At 47.0% G+C, this 5,054-nt stretch overlaps 1 long non-coding RNA gene across 1 annotated transcript in view; it reads right to left on the bottom strand.

Moving 5' to 3' along the window:
- LOC142600977 (uncharacterized) overlaps positions 1-5,054 on the bottom strand; it is a 523,379-nt gene that overhangs the window by 93,262 nt on the left and 425,063 nt on the right. The window lies entirely within an intron of this gene.

Raw genomic sequence — 5,054 nt, 5'->3', positions numbered from 1 at the left:
TATATTGCGTCAGCTTTTATTATTGCTGGGAACAACGGAGGAATGGTAACTGTTGGGTAACACAAGTTTTCCTTAGCCTGTCTTGCACAAAGACACTGTCTTCAATTAGTGGACTCTCAGATCTGAAATCTCTGGAGTTCCATTTCCTTACAGCTCGGCCCCTAACACCTTCAGTGTGTTGCAGCAACAGTCCACAAAAGAAGAGCTAAACGCATGACTACGTGTGTGCCGTCAGTACCGTGGAACGCTACACTATTTTTTATAGTAGGCTTTAGTTTCATTACTGCTCTTCAGCCCTTATTTAAAACAGAGCATGTCAAAGGACAGTTGGCATTTGGAAAGCCAGCCATTGTTAAGAGAAATAACATCGACTCCTACAACTTGTATGCAGTATGGAACAGTAAAATAATCAAAGATGTTGGAGAGCCACAGGGTGTTGGCAACCAGGAGGGCTCAACAACATCACATCTGCTAAAATTTGAACTTTCTTTTTTACAGAGCACGTAAGTACAACTTTGGTGAGGGTTCTTTTTTTTTAAAACTGCCTTAACCTTACTGAGGTAACAGTGGACCCTGTTGGCTTAAAATTCTGCAGCCCTTATTCTTTAAAGTAGTCGTACATGAATGTCCTGCTCTGACACAGGGCACTTCACGCCTGCTCAATGCAGGCTCTTTCCAAGATCCTCCGCAGCTTTATTGTTTCTTTTAGAATGACCTAAATACAGCTTTATAAAATAGTACATCTGTTTGGTAGCCTGAAAAGTAAATTAGCCCAGAAGCTGATACTCCTGTTACATTACCCAATTTATTTACTTAGCTTTCCATGAACGTGGTGCCAGTGTGGTGTGTTGATGTAGGACGTGCTTTGTGGTGCTCATGAGAAACAACTGAAGAACCACATTGCAGATATACTCAGATTTTCCTTTAGCAGGCTTTTGCATAAAGAGTTGCAGCCGTTTAAGAGAACTGGGAGAAGGGAGTATCCAGTGTTGTCAACTCTTATGATTTTGATTGTGGTATTTGCTGTGCTTCTTACAACTCCAGTCTCTAAAGGGAAGCTCAACAACTGAAACAGGCTAATACCTGTCATACTGGCAGCTTCCTGACACGGCACAATAAAACTGTGTGAGGGAGTGGTACTTCTTGTTATGTGTGGGGAGGGCAAGTCCGTTTTCCATGTGATAAAATGAAAAACTAAGCTTCCAATTAAGAAAATAACTCTCTAGCATATGGTGACAAGCCTGAAATCATGACAGAAATCCTTCTTAAAAGGTCAACAAAGTGAGGACAAAAGGAGTGGGATGTGGGTACCTAAACATCGACATTTAGGGTCACTTGGAGTGCCCTAGAGCATTGAGCTCAGCCTCCAGGTTGAGCAAGTCTGAAATGCTGCAGCAAATCTGGCAGCTCCATATGGCTGTCTCTGGTATTTTAAGATACCCGGAGTGTTTTAACGCGGTGAACTAGTCTGTCTCAAATGGCTTCTGAGCCCCTTTACCAATTTCTACCACATTTAATAAGGAGAAGCTCAAAGATACCAAGTGCCTACGAGTTTCATGGAAGTAATTGCCTGGGCAAAGAGCTGGCCCCAAACCTGCATGCTGTGGAGGGAGAGGCAGCGGGAGGGTCAGGCCTGTGGAGGTCTCTTGCCAGAGGTGGGCAGCTGGCGAGCCAGTGCTCACAGCAGTCACAGCTGGCCACCCTGCCCCGGCACAGGGCTGGCAGAGGGCTGGGAGGGCTTTCGGGGCGCGCAGCCTGGGTAAGTAAATCTGTAGGGAATGAGGCTGTGTCAGTTTTGCTGCTCGCAAAGCAGCATATTAGGGAGAGCAGTTAAGCTTTCAAAATGATTAGCGAGGCTGGGTAGTAAATTCCTTTCATCATTTTGGCTGTCATCCTAAAATATGTGCTCTAGATTTACCACAGATTTGCTTGGTTTGGGCCAGGGAATTTCATTAAGTAACTCCTGCATCATGTGATACACAAGGTTGCATTAAATGGTCCAGTGATCATTTCTATTCTTCTGTTTCAATGATCCTTTTCTGAAAAACAATGCTAGCAGAGCGAGGAGGAAAAACTAAGCATTGGTGTTTAGGAAGTACAAAGAGCTCAATCTATTTAACTGCTGGGGCATTATTTTCTTTTTAATTGAATAACAATTCCCAGGATTCATTGATCTTTACATTAGTTAGAGCATCCTACAAGGACAGAAACCATGATGGGTAGAGTGTGAGTAATGAGCTAGCAGCCTAGTGAATCATTTCCCCTAAAGCTTTGTATTTGTAGAGAGACAGATGGTGGGAGCTGTGAAGAGGGAGAGGGAGGAAAAAAGCAGGTTTTTGCAAACAACAAAAGTAGGGATAGAGGACAGTGGAAAAAAAAGGAGAAATAATCAGCAGGTAAGGGAGAAGAAGAGGCTGAGAAAACACCGGCTGTTTCAAAACTAACACATTAATGTTAAAATGGATTAGGATTAAGGGAAAGCATAGGAAGGAAATTACAGAAAACAAGAGGCGAAAAATTTACCAAGAGCAGCCCTAAAAATATATTTGTAGATGAAGTCTTGAGTCAGGTATTAACTTTATGTGTAAATAATGGAGAAGTAGCTGAAAGTATGCAAGTAACCCTCCCGTGGACTGGCAGGTACCCACAGAGCCAAAAGGCATTGCCTGAATAGCGACAGCAGCACCAGGGGGTTTCTCTCAGAGCGCCTGTTCATTTGCAAGGGGTGCGTGGGAGAGGAAATACGCTGTCCCTACTGTGGAAAATTAGAAGCAAAGCAAGAGAGTTACATACTTAATGCTAGGATGAGTGCAGCATTAAGATAGAGACAGAGATCACAGAGAAAGAGCCTGCTTCGCAGGCTTGCCAAAACTCAGATGACATTAATGCACTTACAGATTTTTTTTATGCAAGTCACCTGTGTGACAAAAATGCGGTTGTAAAGTTTTTATCCCACAGTTAAGCTAGATCGGCCTCTCCAGTGAGAGAAGCGTACGGCGCCTCTAGTAGAAAGTTAATCTAATAAAGCCTTGCTCGCAAGACATGAAATGCTGCCCTAAAAGCTCATTTTCTCCTGGTAGGCTCTTAACTGCCATCATTTGGTGCCATTTAAGAAAATAAAGCAGCAGACATCCCTGCAGCCTCTCTGGGACAAGCAGCAAGGCAGATAATGAAGCTGGCTCATTAGAGCATCCCCACCAAGGGCACCTAGCAAGGAGCATGCCCTTCCCTCGTCTCCAGCTGATGACCAGGCTGCAGATTCTGGAGTCCTGGGCATCTTCATAACGGCATCAGTCCGGGCAGCAAACTTTGGTGGCGTGGTCAGGGGAGCTCCACAATGAGATGTACTGATGGAGGAAAAGGAGCAATTGCCACCATTTATCATGCTTCTGCGTTGTTGGATTGGAGGCGCTGGTAAAGCTGAGGAGATATCTGGTCTTAAAAAGGAAGAGGGGGGTGAGAAGGGGGAGCTACGTGGCCTTGCAGTGCAAAAGGTCTGCTGTGGTAAAAAAGGAAAACACATCTCAGAGAGTTTCCTCGCCCTCAGTGCACAGAACAGGTGCACGTTATCTTCCAAAGCAAACATCTCTCCTGTTACACTTTGGCTTTAATTTAACAGGTTCCCTCCATGCCCACACCTGCGGGAGTCTGCTGCTGTTTAACGTGTGTTTGGGAAACAGATCCTGCCTGGAAGGTCAGGGCTTTCAGCAGCCTCCGCCTCCACCACCCTTTATCCCGATGTTGCTGCAGAAAAGCACTGCCATAATACTGGGTTCGCAGTACTGATGGGCTGGTGCTGCTCCTTCTCCCTGGTCCCTGACACGGGTCTTCTGAAGTTCAGGGCTGGCATGCAGCACATCAGTATCGTTAGAAATCTCCACCATGTCATCTCACAACAGCCATTGCAAAGCCCTCTCTGAGACGCCAGGCCTTCAGACACGCACCTCTCACGCTTTGTCCAATGCTATTATAATTAGCGGAGGAAGAACGATGTCTATATTTGTGAGATATTTGTATTAAACCAGGTATTGCTAACAGTGAGAGGCGTTCTCTGGTCTGCAGGAGAGGCACGTCTGGAGCGAGCAGAGGCGTCCATCGTGTGCCAGCTCTGAGCCACGGCTGCAGATGGGTGCTGGATGCTGCTGCCTGCGCAGGCAAAGCCAGACCAGGCCCTGAGACGCCAGCCCACAGGAGGAGACAGCAGAGCAGCAGCCTCTCCAGCACCGGTTCCGAATTAAGCCGGGGTAAGCTGGAAGAGCTCAGCCCCACTCCAGCCTTCGCAGGCTCAGAGCCCTGCGTCAGCCCGATCACAGAGCCATGCACAGACCACCAGCTGTGTGTCCCTGTCTGTGGCCAAGATCACTCGTAAACAAAAAAACATCTAAAACTAAGTTTCCCAGCCTGACCAGATCTGCCAGCTAGGCTACATTTCAAGGGCTTGCTGGTGTAGATGGGACCAGACAAATGTAAACGCACGTATCCTCCATCGCGGCACTGCACGCCGTTGTGCAGATAGATCCGTGCAAACTGGAAGAAATGCCACCAACAGCTAAGGCAGGGGTTTTTTTAAACATTTGTTCTTCATTGAAAGGTATCAGGGACTTCTCCAGTTTCCAGAGGGGGAGAGGGCAAGTGCCTGCTTGCCCACCTAACCCTCAGGTCAGGGGAGCTTCACAGCAACTTCTGCAGCTACCAAGCCCGTGGGGCTAATGGATGGATCCCCGGGGATCTCAGGCAAAACACGGATGCACCCAGTGGGTATAAATCCCTGCAGGACTGGCTGTTGTGGAAGGGGGAAAGGGGTAGCCCAAATCCTGCCAGGGAGTGGGTGAGTTCCCAGAACCTAGTTTGCAGGCTGGGCAGATGAAGTCCTCTCTGTTGTATTGTACCAGTCTTCTGAGGTGGGGCGGGGGGAAATGCATGCTGTGGGAAAGCCCCAGGGAACCACAGAAGTGTGGGGTTTCTGCAGCTGCAGAAAAAGGTACTGTCATGACAGACACTGGACAAAACCCAATGATTAGAATAGTTAATAATTAAGCTTGGTTTTTAAAAAA

The sequence above is a fragment of the Balearica regulorum genome, chromosome 3, assembly GCF_011004875.1.
Source record: "Balearica regulorum gibbericeps isolate bBalReg1 chromosome 3, bBalReg1.pri, whole genome shotgun sequence".
In the NCBI taxonomy this organism is placed as follows: Eukaryota; Metazoa; Chordata; class Aves; order Gruiformes; family Gruidae; genus Balearica; species Balearica regulorum.
This window is presented reverse-complemented; position numbering and strand designations above follow the sequence as displayed.